We start from the raw sequence: 14,736 nt of genomic DNA on the forward strand, positions 1-14,736 counted from the left end.
ATAAAATAAATCACGACGTTTCGGGCGCAACACAAGCGTCCATCATCAGGTGGGTGATGATGGACGCTTGTGTGTGCGCCCGAAGAAAAATCCACGCACAACGGAGAGAGACACACAATCTCAAACTATACAGGCGTCAGGGTCGGGATCGAGCCCACGAGACATCCTGCAGGGCAGGCGAGGTAGTTAACATCTCACCACCGCGACGCGAAATATAAAGGTGCAGCCCTGCAATTGCCTGCTCACGCCCACCGCGTTTGCCAGTTGCGCAATATTCACGAATGCCTCTGCTGCTCTCATTCTCCGTAGTGTTGACGTCTTTCATTCCTGTGTATTGTTAACTCGCTCACGGAGCACCAAGGACCTCTCGCAAATAAAATAGCAGGGCGACGCGCCCGAGTGGGATCATCCGTGTAAAACAAATCGAAATAAAACTTAAGAGCATGAGGGGGGGGGGCGAATGGCTGAGAGTGGCACAAATGCTAGAACGTTCAGTGCCCCTTCACGCGAAGCCATTTGTTTGTTCGCTGTGCCGCAAAAAATAAAACCCAAGCTACGTGTGCTTGGACAAGAGCACGAAAACATCCAGGGAAATGATTTGTTTCCGAAGGCAAGCCATCGCCACGAGTGACAGGTCAGTCACGCTGATAATCCTTAACAAGGGGGTGAAAACAAGTTACGTGGCTCCTGCTGATATATATTTGTGTGTGTAATGTATTATACCTATTACGGGGAACGGGGGGAGGGAGGGTGATGGGGGGAGAGGGGGGGGGGCACACTGGCAAATGTGTTCCCCGCACTGCGCTATGAACCCAGCGACCCGAGTTCTCTTCCCGGGCACGGCCAGCGTATCATGGTGCACGATATCCGAACCAGTCCTGGAAGCCCGCTTTTGTATGTACGTACAGTATGTTTAACTTCTTTTCCACCGTACGTAGCTAACCGTGCTAATCGTAAATTCGGGGGAAGGACAACAAACTAATACACAATCAAGCATATCTAAACAAATGAGTTTTCAACTGATTCCCACGGCCTCCATGTCTACCAAGCTCGGTAATGACCATCTCGTCACCGCGGCGCCATATGTAAATGGCGTGGGCCAAAACATTCCATTGCAATGCTGAAAATGTACCTGCAAATTACTCAATTTGGGATCATGCAGCAGCAACATCGCTTCCGTCGCTGCGAAAAGCTTGGCAGGAACCTCTTGACAAAAAGTCCGTGAGGCTCAGTGAGGCTTCTACGGATAAACAAGCGCAATACGAATTTGAAAAAGAATGAAATTAAAAATCTTAATAATAATTCTAATAACAACAATGCGACTTGACGATTCCACAGCGGACGGCAGCCTGCGATCGATTCCCGCGTCGTGAGTGATCGCCGCGTGGGTTGGAGGTTGGAGTTGAGCCGGTGTTTTCTTTTCCCCCCTGTTCTTCTCCCATCCCTACGCAAGACAAGTCGGCGGCGCTCAAGCTGCTATTACAAGGTCCTGATGATGGCTTAACGTGGTCAAAGCCCCGGGATCAGGGTGTGATTTCAGTGCAATCAATAACCGCCCGGTCTCGTGCGGTGTTGCGACACGCGCCGCGTCCGCTTCTTCCTTCGATCGCTTGCTCAAGGTGCTGATGCTGGACGGGCATTCCACTAGAGGGAGCTTGACAGAGCCTCAGGCACCCCTCCCCCCGCCTTACATGGAGGGCATTTAACCTTACTCTCCACATGCTGACTGGCTGGGCGTTTTACGTTTATTGTGCTTTGTGTGTTGCCCTGGAAAGCTTCAGCGAATTCTCGTGGGTGCCTTTCTACAGATGAGGTCACTACCAACAATAACTCACGTGACGTGGCGGACACCGCGTGACACGCATAATAAAGAAGTAAAAATGCAGCCCCTCTCTGATTGGTAACTCAACGTGAGCCTGAAAGGGGATTGGTTTCGAGACAGGGAAATTAAGGAAATGATTGGAGGAGGAAAAACAAAATATGGAAAGAGCAGGAAACGGGAGGGATGATTGACAGGAAGGTCGGTTGGGATCGGTTGGGGAAAGTAGACGGTGATTGGCTGGAGAGAAAGTGGGTCATGGAAACTTCGGGAAAGGGGGCTTGATGGATATATAAAGGAGAAACGAGGGAGTTCGGGATGCTGAGAGTAAAGGGAATCGGTGATGATCGTGTCTCGTGCTGGAAGAAAGAAATACTCCTACTATTGAAGACTGCTGTGTCGGGTGTCCATTTCACTTTCACAGGAGGATCCTGGAAAAATTTATCCAGGGGAGGTTATCAAGATGATTTTTTTGTTGAGTAATCTTCGATGCCACTTCCGAAAATTCGGACCGTGACGCCGCCACCCACCATGGCCTCCATTGAACAAATTACGTCAAGGGATCTTTCACCCCCACTATGAAAGCGGACGGCGCGTACTGTCACAGCTAATATGCACACCGAGGCATTAACCAGGGCGGCCGCTGGGAATCGGACCGTGAAACTCTGAAACAAGCGGAGAAAGCGCTACCACTGGGCCATGTCACCTCATCAAAGATGTATTTGAAGAGGTGGGAATACCCACATTTTAACCCACCACACTCGACCTGCTGATTAACAAAATGTTTATTAGAATTTAAACAATTGTATAGCGATGTTAGATGGACGTACAGCGAGCGCTTTGCCAATCCACTGCTGGATGAGGACCTCCCCACGCCTTGTGGGTCATGAGGGGTGTTGACCATACTTCACCAAACTGCTCAGTGAGGTTCATATTCTTGGTTCTTTCGGTAAAGTCACGTAGAAGGGAAATAATAAAATAATATAAATATAAAACAATACAAATTCTCACGACGTTTCGACTGCAACACAAGCAACCATCATCAGGTGTGAAATCCACAGCAAGAAAATAAAAAAAGAAACAAGAATATGATATATGAATCCCTGCAGTCACGAAAGGTTTAAATAAAAAAAAATGGTCAGTGAGCGTTGATGAAGGCGGGCGAGAGTAGAACAACAATTGATTCTGCTGCACAACTCTCTGCTGCCCACAACACCTATAGCACCTCTCTCTTCCGCATGGTGGTGGTCACCCATCCAAGCCCTATCCAGACTCAACGCTGCTTAGCTTCCGAGATCTGAATGCATCAGGACCGGTCAATTTCATCATAGACGTATACAGTCCACTAATGCACTGCCTGGCTATACCCCAGGGCCAGTGTTTGCCAATATTTCATTTCATCCTCGGTATTTTATTTAATTTTGGCATTAAGCACCTCTGTCATCGTCTGCTTGGGCTTTTCAACTCAATGTCCTTAGGGGCCATAATCTGCTGCGGCTCTGTGAAGGCCATCTATTTCCATTCACATTTAAATACAGCAAACCATTCATATGCAAACTGCGAAAGGCGTATTAATAAGGATTGAACAAAATCTCGTATTGCTCAACGTGAACATAATACTTTATATGACCCGGATTGCTATAGGTAAACTGTGGTAAAAATTCACACCTGCAAATGCTTTGCTCATCCCGTTGCTGGAAGATAAACTTCCACTAGCGAGATATCTGGACAGCCCCGTTCGAGGCTGCTATTGGGCCTATTCTAAGTACAAAAACGCATTTCAAAAGAAATTATTTTTCAATTTAGTATAGTGGTGTGGTGTAAAGTGTAGTTTGTTGTAATGTAGTGTATAGTATAATTGTGTATAGTGTAGTATATAGTAGTGTATATAATGTATGTTGAACTTTTTTCGCACCGTACGTAGCCAACCGCGCTAATCAGAGGTGCGGATGTTATAATCACTGCAACGCTTATAGTAAGACGTCTCTTGATAAAGAGCACCACATGGAGTTCATTTTCATATTCTGATAATCGAGGGCCCACAGTGCTTTGGATATATGCACCCCCCCCCCCAGGTAAAGCCCTGCAATTGCCGACTCTCGCGGAAGGGACTTCTCCTAAAGGGGACTCGTGAGAGCCCCCTCTAAACGGGGTTTGGCCTACTCTTCCTTGCTGGCCAGACATCCTGTGCAGGGGTGGGGAGTTACCCACACTTTCTGCCCACCACATGTGACCTGCCGAGCCACAATCTGTGGTCTTCTACCCACTTCTGCTACCGTCTGGCCAGTGGCGACGGAGGGGGTTGAGACACTGGATGGGGAGTCCAGTCTCTCACCATCACGCTTGGACAAGATCTGGATTCAATGACGTGTCCCGATGCAATCCATTCAGTGCAATCAATTCGCGCAGCGGTCAGTCCACTGCGTTGTGCGGGCGGCAAACCTGTAGTTAGAATCCTGGACGTATTGCTCGCCGTCAGTGGTGAATCATCCAGAAGGGACCATTCAACATGTAACGACGCAGTGCCCCGATCCACAAATACGAAGGAGACATCACAGCGATTGACTTCCGCTGCCCCTGACGGGGTTATCCGGCTTGACCACCTGAATGCGAAATCGGAGTCGTTGCGCTGCAATCTACATCAGCAGCCGTACGACGAGAAGAAGAAGAAGTGAATGATACCTGAGCTAGTGCAATCCCATCCTTTCACTCAAGCAGCATTGAGCGGCGTCAAGTACAGAGCCCGGTCTCCTCTCACGCGCGTTTTCATAACACGAATTGGATATAACGCGATCGAGTGAACGGAACTACGTCGCCGAGTAAGGGCTAAGCAGTACGTACGGCGGCCCTCGGCATAGCATCGTGAAGGGCGGGATGCTGCTGGATGCTTCTAGCGTACTTCCCGACATGCAACAAACTTAAATTTGCCAAGTGGGTACTTTCCAGACTGTACATCATGCAAAAATTATAAAAATAGACACGTATATTTTTTTGGGGGGAGGGGGCCCAATTATGCATATATTTTGCACGGCAAGTGAGCTATGACGTCACATCTCTCATGTGACCCGTGTGCAGAAGCGTAACGGAGTGTGCCTGCTGATTGCGGGTAAAATGAAACACAAATGTGTTGCAGGTCGAAGGCGTTCTTCGCGCAGCATTGGTTTATTATTTCAGTCGTTTACTGCCGTACGCACCCTGAAAGTTGCGTGTGTCTGCAGCAAGCGCGTGTATGTGTACCTATGGATGCGCGTGTGTGTGTGGGGGGAGCGGTAGTGTAGTGGTTAGCGCGCTGGACTACGAATCCGGCGACCCGAGTTCATAGCGCGCTGCACTACGAACCCGGCGACCCGAGTTCGATTCCCGCTCACGGCCACCACCGGTGACGATTATTTGAATCGGTATTGGGCCTCGACTCAGCCTCAAACTAGTAACTCGTGTGGTGTGTGAACATCGCCACTGGGAAGACAAAGGCGGCCGGGCGAGGTGAATCCAAGTCCTGGGCGATGCCGGGTAGTAAAGCTAGCATTATATCTAATGTATTATATCTAATGTATTATATCTAATGTATTATATCTAATGTATTATATCTAATGTATTATAACGCGATATTTTCATAACGCGGTGTCCTTCAGGAACACAACGACAGTACCGCGTTATAGGAGAAATGACTTTACGGGCAAACAACCCCTTTGACCGACGTGGCAAGGGGAGAGCTTCATCCAGTGGTGAAATTACAAAGGGCTGTGTAATATAAAACTCTCCCATGTGTTGTTCGCATCACCACACCGTGGACGATGCAAAAACGTAAATGGGCTTGGAACAGGACACTGTGACTCGAAGGGACGAGATGGAGCGATGAAATAAATTCGCTGCGCAGGCGCCTGGCGAATTGTTCCGTCGCAAGGGTCGTGGGAGGTTGGCGGTTTGGGAAGGTCTCATTCCAGCAGTGCAGTTATGACGGCTGCTACTGATTATGATCATTATGACCATGTGCAATTATCTTCACCCGTCTCGTAATTATGATGATGCAATTCAATGGCTTTAAGTCGTGTGGCAAAGCTGAGATGGTTTATAATTATGATGATGCAATTCAATGGCTTTAAGTCGTGTGGCAAAGCTGAGATGGTTTATATTGGGGAGGGTGGGGGGGGTAGGGTGTTTTAATTGATTGCTCGCATTTTTGCGGAGCCTCACGGCACCAAGATTAAACACCCGGGGCATCGCAAACTGCTTCGGGCGTAACTTTCCGAGTCTGCACGTTTCTTTGGCGAAAAGCATCTCGGCGCTGGGATTGAAATCGATACTGCCGGCCCTCGTGTGTTCGTCCAAATTCCATTATGAGTGTGAAGGTAACGGAGGACGTGGAACAACATCTGATCAGTTCATTTTTTTTCGTTGCTCGAGATGATATAGTTACAGCGCCCGGTATGGTCTTTTTTACTTAAATTTTTACATCGCTGCTTTAATTTACAATCTCTAGTATGTCCCTTCGAAGATTATCTTCGCCTCCTGCAAACACCCAAGGGTGGCCGACCTTTAGCTTCGGTTTTTTTTTACGAAAACAAACGATAAAAACAAGAGTGAATGTGGACAATCGACAAAAAGACAGACGAAGATAAACAGAGACATGGTAAGGCAATGTGCGGTGCACACGTGTGCATCGTTTTTCCATTATGCAAACTACGAACTGAGGATGAAGATGGAATAAAAATAACATTTATGGCTTCACGTAGACGCGATACTTTATTTGCGTGTGTTTTTTTGTTCTGTTTAGAATTCAAGACCCTCCTTATATTCAATGCCCTGAATGGGCTCCCATCCCCGTACATTGGGGAGTTGCTGCTGCTTCTGCTGTTGCTGCGGCCCTCTGTTCCAACAATAACCCAGAGGTCGTTGGACCCAGATTTCCTCTCTTTGCATCTCCAGAACGAAGTTATGGGAATCTCTGGGCCTTCCCTTCCATGACACCCGGACTGTGGAAATTGCTGTCGAATGCTGATAGGGAATTACGGTTTGGTTGGCATCTCCAAGTTTTAAAAATAAAAATCTTTCATACTTTTTTTTTCAAAATCTTTCAGAAGGCGTTTCCTATTTTTATTCAGAGCCACTTCTTTCTCAACTCCATCCCATTGTCATTAATGTAAAGCGCCTTGAGATTTTATAAAAGGTATCATATAAGCTGTAACTATTATAATTCGGCGTGTATTTCGCTAATGTGGTGCAACAAAAAGGAACGGCTCTGAAAGTGTTGGCGGAAGGGGCCTGTAACTGGAGCGAGCTCCAGAGAGCCCTCACGTCCAGACGGTACTTTGGCCTCGACTTCCGCCCTGGCCAGACGTTTCAGAAGAGATTGGAAGTGTCCGTGATCTAACTTCACCAAACGGGGCACTTTGTCTTGGCAAATAACGTCACGTAAAAAAAACTGTAATGTCCCTTAATAACAGAAATTCGAATGTTGTTCCGGTTGTAATGTTTCGTACGGAGGAGCCCAGGGACGTATCAAGGCGATGGCGACCACATCAGAAGAAATGCCGTAGACGCACGGCTGCGAATGGTCAAGGTCAATCAGACAACGGAGAGTCAATGTGTTTCACGCTCAAACTAGCAGAATACGGTGCTCACATCTCAGTGCTAGTCCTGTGCAGATGAGTGGCCATCCCACATTTGTTTTGGTGAGAAACTAAATATTCCCACAGAGCACACACACAACGTTGAATTCCCACCCTCATTAGTATGCGGGCCTTACCTGGTAAAATAAAAATAGTGTAATCGAATAGTATAGTATCCCCGTCTTTCACTTCTGAATAAGAGAAGAAGAAGAAGAACCCCTGGCGTCAGCAGCTGCTTGTAAAACTCAGAGACTTACGCGGAGACTCTCTGAAACATCGGCGACACCGCTTCAAGCGGCAAATTGCGAGACCACGGGTTTCAATTCAGTGCCCTTGAATGAACGCACGGGAATTGCATTCCGTCTCCGTTATCTGCCGGTAGGGAGGGGGGAGAGCGTCTCGTGTCACGAGTTTGATGGCCTCAGAGTCCAGTTGCCCATACACATTAGCCCGCCGCACTACACACACATACGAAAAAAAAACACCCACTGTGGTATTGACCTCTCAAAAAAGTTTGTTGTTTCCATACCGATCACACCACGTGTCGTGCGAGCGGCGGCGTGAAGGGCGGCTCAGTGCGCCGCGCAACGAACCCGGCACGCCAGGGAGGGCCACGATTGCCGCTCACGGCCAAACACCGGCGGCGAATATGTGCACCGGTCCTGGGCCTCCACTAGGTCGACTCAGCCTCCAGTGAGTGTCTGTTAGCGATGTGTAAATATCGCTACTGGGAGAGTCAAAGGCCGGCTGGGCATGGTGCTGGACAACCACCCCCTCGTGTGCCGTGCCGGGTTTCATAGCTGCTCGCTAACAGCGCTTGTGCCAATAGTCTGTTAAGGCTGGTTATCGTTTTACCCCACGAAGCAGGCGACACCAGTTTGATTCCCGCTCACGGCCAACATCAGTGGCGGAATCTTTGAGCCGGTCCTCTAGGTCGACAAAATCGGTGTGTAAACATCAGCACTGAGGAGACGAAGGTGGCCGGGAATGGTGCTGGCCACCCACCCCCTCGTGTGCTGTTCCGGCCTTATTTAAGTGCTCGCTAACAGCACTTGCCCCCAACAGTCTGCTAAAGGCTACATGGGGGCGGGGGGGTGGGTCTTTGTCTTTGCTTTGTTTGTGCGTGCGTGCGTGCGCAATTCCACCAGGATGCGAGCGGAAATTGCCGGCAAGATCCAATGAAGAGCGCATTCCCCCACCAGCACCGAACGCCGCGAGCTTGCCAGGGCCAAAAGGCTGTTTCATCGATCGCGCGCCGTGCCAAAGGTTCCCCGAATGCTGCGACGCGGATTGCCGGGGACCACGCAATGCTCCCGTTGGGGTGCGATTGTTCACCTTCCAACGTGCGGTTGCGTCACGCCCTCGTGTGAATGCAAAGAGAATAACAAAGCAAAAGACTCGCCATCATTCGGAGTCAAGGTCGGGATCGAGAGGCCAGAGCGGTCCAATACTGTTGATTCCACCGCATCTGAAAACATCGATTCTGTCATTCGAACAAATCAGCCCCCACCCACCCCTACCCCTTGCTCCACAAGTTGCTGAAGAGTTGGCACCTGACCTTCACGATCTGCTCTCACAGTCTCATCATCGCCTGCCATCTGGCTCGAGGTCGCCTCCCAACTTGGCTGGCTTGACCTACGCGAGGTGTCAGTCCAACAAAACCTGCCTGGGTAATCCGCCCTCCGCCTCCTCCATCCTCCACGATGCGTCCCGCTCGTCGCGACCCACGTGTTCCCTCTGCACACGCACGGATGCCTCGTCGCCGACATCCAGGGCTGCTTGCTGTCTTCCTGCAGGTGGGCAATCTTTTGCGCGCACCTTCTTCTTGGAGGGCCGCGAGGACGCGACGCGTATTTGAACGCCGGGGCGTGCTTTCGTCGGAAGGGTCGCCTGTGTGCTGTTCGACGAAAAGTAAAAACAAAGGCACGTCCGTATCTGCGTTCGTAAATGGAAAAGCGCAAAGACGCACACAGAATGCGGGAAACGCCTTCGAGGCAAGCAAGCGGACGGCGAGACTCCACATACAAGCACTTACAAATCCTCTTAACAGCACAGATAAGACAAAACTCAACACGCGTCAATAACACTGCACTGAAGAGTAAAACTATATTGAGTAGGCGCCCATTTAGGCGTCGGTCCCACTTCTTAGCGATCGGTATCCTTGGATCACTGCTATCAAGAAGGGCCAATGGTGGGGAAAAGTGTGGGTGCTCTCACCTCTTCCAAAATGTCTCGACAACATAGGCTAGTGGGCTAAAATACCCTCTTAGAGGGCCTCTCTCGAGTACCCTCGTGTACCTGTCAACCCCTTATCGGTCCCTACTTCATTACAGACCAATACAGCCCTCATTGGTCACCACGTGCCCTTATAAATCTCAAAGTTCATCCTAAAAAGTCCCCATCACAAGAGAGAAACACAAACAAATATAAAAAAAAAATTGCCCTATTGAAACGGCTGTACGCCGTATGGACCTGAAACCTCAATTTCCCTGTACAAGAATACGGGGTAAACCGTATGGGTTGACAGGTATGCATGTCCTCGAGTGGAAGCTCTTGTGCCAGCAGTGGCATGAGCAGGTCAATTGCAGCGCTGCGCCTTTCCCAAATTCTCCTATGGGTCCAGGGAAATCATCGTTCGTATATTATTTTTTTCTCGAAGCAGTGAACAGCAACACATTTCTGGTTTGCCACCTTTACTTTTTAAAATACAAAGATTTAAACAACCGCAGAGATGCCAACCAGCCCCTTTTGAGTTGAGAACTTACGCAAGTAACCTTCCTGGATGAGAAATTATCATTATTGTTATTAAGCAATAATTTTTATGTAAAGGTGTGACACCAATTACGGTGCCGCCCTGCTGTGTCAGCCTGTTGGCGCGTGACGACCAAAATCTCGCGGAATTGTTTCGTCCTTTGTGCCCCCCCCATCCTCCCCCGCCCCCCCCCCCCCCAAGGTGCCCCCCCCCTCTCCACCCGCCAACTCAAATTGCCGTTGTCAGAAGGTGGTGAAAGCGCCACACTCGTAGCGGAAAGAGCGAGCGATGCGCCTGGGATTTCTCTCTATGGCCCAGTGGCCAAGGTGAAATTGACACTCCCCCACGTTCGCCCCAGCCACTTTCGCCCGCATGTGCGGACACACACGAGCCGCATTTTTATTCGGTTTTAGTGGGGGGGGGGGGGTTTGTTAGGCCAGCGCGAAGCCGATGCCGCTGTTGTGTTTTTGTTGTTGTTGTTGTTGTATCTCACGCACAAAAGCTCCGTTGCCTGCAGTCCTAAACAAACAAACTAACAATGGAGGAGGCGACGTAACGAGCCCTCAGGACTGTGCTGATGAGACTCGGAAAATAGTGGCACACCCACGCAAAAAGGCCCAGATAAGCGAATCGATTAATTTATTATTATGCTGAATACCCCCTCCCCCCCCAACAAAAAAAACACGCGTCTGCTAACTTATTCAAATAATAATAGTTAAACAATTCACATGCCTTATTATAGAAATAAAACAATTCACAGCCACTTCTGGATAGAGTTCTCCCAACGCCTTGTTCGCTGTGGAGATTGCTTAACCATACTTCACCTTGCTGGGCAATGCAGACTGGTGGAAGGGGGGTAACCCAGGGCCCAGTGCAGATGTCACTCACCACGAATTTTAGCCATGGCCTGGATTCGAACCTAGGTTGGCTGGGTTTACAGGGCAATGTGCTAACCACAGCGCCACCACTCCCGAACATTTACGTAGCGTTTACCCTGCAGCTTCAATTTTATTTTCCTGGCTTTTCGTGCACGGTCCTGCATTGGGTGATAATGTATTACTATTAGCAGCTTGGGGGAAAGCGAAGCTCCCAGCATACTGCAGCGAAACGTCGGACGTCGTGCCGAACCGCGTGCCAGCCACACGCAACAACGCAACACGCGGCGCGATGCGGGGGACACATCGGAGAGGTGTGCAGCGGCAACCGCAAAAGGCCTTCGCGGCTATTTTGCTTGCACCCATCGGGTGAGAGCTGTCGAGAAATGGCATGCCTATTCACGTAGCAATATGTTGGTTAACTGTGACTAACCGAACCGGTATTAGTTGCTGCATATTCTCACGTGAGCATTAATCCATGGTAATTTAAATGATTACATTAACCCCCTTCTCCCTTTGATATTCGCACCTGATAGGCTCACAGTGATGATATCACCTTACTCCATTTAAGACCGCAAAAAACAGGATTACTTCTTCACAATTCTGGCTAATCGCCTGATGAAGCTGGTTGTAATAACCAGCGAAACGTCGTCCTCGCATTGTGAATAGTGTGACTTTACTCCGCAACACACCGGTGTGCTGAAGCAGTAACTGAAACGTTTTGTGTACGTGACCCACGTTGCTAATTAGCCGTGTCCGGTGGCGGTAGGTGGGTTAAGGACACATTTATATTTACGCGATGTAACCCAAACCAAAAAACACATTGTTATGGATGTCTTTCGTCTTTACAAAATCGTAACGACAACAAAAAATATCCCGTCCTTGCAATGTCAGGAATTTAGAGTGAAATGCTTCAGCCGGCTGGCGTTCGGATGCCCGATGCGACACGTTGACCATGAGGATTATTACAGCCGTGACTGAGGTGCGTGCCAGAGAACGTCGAACGGAAACGATAAATACAAATCCAACCCCCGCCACTCCCCTTACCTCTCGATATTTGGGGGAGGGGGTGAATTTTAAACAGAGGCTCCTCTTTGATTTTATTCATCGATTTCCGATTTTACACTCGGAAGATTGACAGACGCCACATTTAACCACACGGTGCCTGCACTGAATCCATTTAAAACAAAAGTACCGTCCATTAGAGGTATATATATTTTTTGGGCGGGGTTAAAATCGATTTTCCGTCCCTGCCTGGGGGTTTATACAATGAAGTGAGTCGCACCCGATTTCCAGTTAGATTCTCCCACGGTGAATTTTCACCCGAGCGTGCGTTCTCGAGGGGAGCGGCGGCGCAACGGTTAGCGCACCGCGCTCTGAATCCACCGACATGAGGTCGATTTCTGTTCACGGCTAGCATCACTGCCAAGTCAGATCTGAAGTGGTTTATATTTCTCTTTTAGACGTTTGTCTGTGGGGTGGGGGGGCGGGGGCGCAGTAGTTGGTCCACTGCACTCTGAGCTCAAGGAGGCCGTGTTTGATGTTGATGGCAAGTCGTGACCGAACCGGCCCAAGCCCCTGCTCCCATCAACCGCTTGGTGAAATATGGTCAATCAACCCCCATGACTGATCTGGGATGGGGGAGGTCTTCATCTAACAAAAGATTGACAGAGCACTGTAAAATTATCACGATCACTACGGTATTGCAAGATGCATTCGCCAACATGTGGCTAATGTTGCCAACGTCTTCCCTTCCATATGTTGGTGAAGTAAAGCAATTGTGAAGTGTTGTGGATCGCTCTCCAACAACGCATCGGCGGTGCCGCCGGAGCGGTAATAAATTTGTCCATGTTTGCTCATCACGGGACAACCTTATTCATCGGCCGTATCGGGTGTGCGACATACACACATCACTCACACGATACGACCCCCAACAATCACACATGAATCAAAGCAAAACAGCTTTGTAAAAAAAAAAAGGTGTCCGTACAGGGCCCATAGTCGTGCCGTGTATTGGCCGAGCATTGCAGATGGCGCCGCGTGCGCTGGGAGGATCGGCCCTCGCGTCCGATGGGATAAGATGATCTCGTCGCGTCCCCCGTCATGGCACAAATCCAATTCCGAGCCGGTCGCCTTTCTCGACAGCCGGCCACGTGTTCCCTGGTCCAATTGTTGGGCAGGCAAAAAAAATAGGTTGCCGATCACATGGGGGTTGCACGCGTGTGACCCATCGCGCCGAACGACCAACGCCACTTCAGTGTCGGTTAAGTAGCCCGCCCTGCTCGTATACGAGGCAGCAGGGTCGGACTTTTTTTCGTCAACATGTTTTTGTTTGTAAAGCACTCGATTCTGCTTTTTGTCATTTCATCATATGGACCCATATCCGCCTATTTTATCCTATACATTTCAAGTGTAAACACTGACAATAGGCGTAATGAAGCCGCCAGAATGACCCTTAACCTTTGCAGCGTATCACAGCATTGACTCTGAAAATCAAATATATCAGCAAGGAAAGGTCAAGGTGCTTCATCCCAAAACAAGTCTCGGATAAATTTGAAGGTAATTTTTTTTCGTTTCCATTTAGGTCTTGCTCATAGTGTTTGTTCAATCCATTCTACGTGTGTGGCTTCATGAGAGAGAAAACTGGGGTGCGTGGAATAAACCACCCGGCTTCGGAGGTGGTAACACTCAGAGGGTTGTGGGCCGTGGGTTGTTCGGCGTGGTTTTCGAACCGCTTCGCTCGACGCAAGAAGTGAATTCACGAAGAATCTCCCAGCATGCTGCAGAATCCGGAAACATATCGGAGTGCCACATCGCACGACAGCGAAAAAGACCGAAACAAGAGGATTCTCCACAATTCTAGCTGTCGCCTGATGATGCGGGTTAGAATTACTGGCGAAACCTTGCACTCGAATTGTAAATGCTGTGGGTTTACTCTCCAACACACAGATGTGCTGAACAAGTAACTAATTGGCATGTTTTGTTTACATAACAAACCTTACTAATTGGCTATATCGGGTAGTGGCAGCTTTAAAAACACATTTAAATTTACGCAATATAACCCAAAAAATCTCTGTTATGGATTGGATATTTTTCGTAATGTACAGGGTGTTTAAAATATATGGACCCGATTAGAAATCGCTATATCTCTGAAACCACGAACCGCCCATGAATGAACTCTTACCACTTGATTACTGCTAGATGCCTCTCCCAGCGCACAAACAGCCCCTAGCCTCAGTCATTGGCAAGATGGTGACCCCGCAACACACAAGGGGTGTTTTGCGTTCTGCAGTTCAGCAAGACTGAATCCGTAATTGCGGTGCAGCGTGCGTTTCAACGGCGTTTTGGCATTGATCTGCCAATGCCAAAGAGCATTCGTCGTTGGTACCGACAATTTGAGGAAACAGGTTGTTTATGTAAGCGGAAGGGCACAGGGCGACCACGCACCTCAGAGGAAAACGTGAGAAGAGAGGCGTTTGGGACGAATTCAACTATCGTCCGTACAGCAGGTGGAGGGCACATAGAGCATTTATAAAATGGTTCGTAACATTTGATAACTCATTAAACCCTTTGTGACTTTTTGTGTAATTGTAACATGTTGCCATCGTGACATATACTGCTTTGAAATTGAGGCTATATTTTTCAAACACCCTGTATAAGCCCTTCTAGAATAAATTTTCC

The sequence above is a fragment of the Lampetra planeri genome, chromosome 46, assembly GCF_965212315.1.
Source record: "Lampetra planeri chromosome 46, kcLamPlan1.2.h2, whole genome shotgun sequence".
Classification (NCBI taxonomy): domain Eukaryota; kingdom Metazoa; phylum Chordata; class Hyperoartia; order Petromyzontiformes; family Petromyzontidae; genus Lampetra; species Lampetra planeri.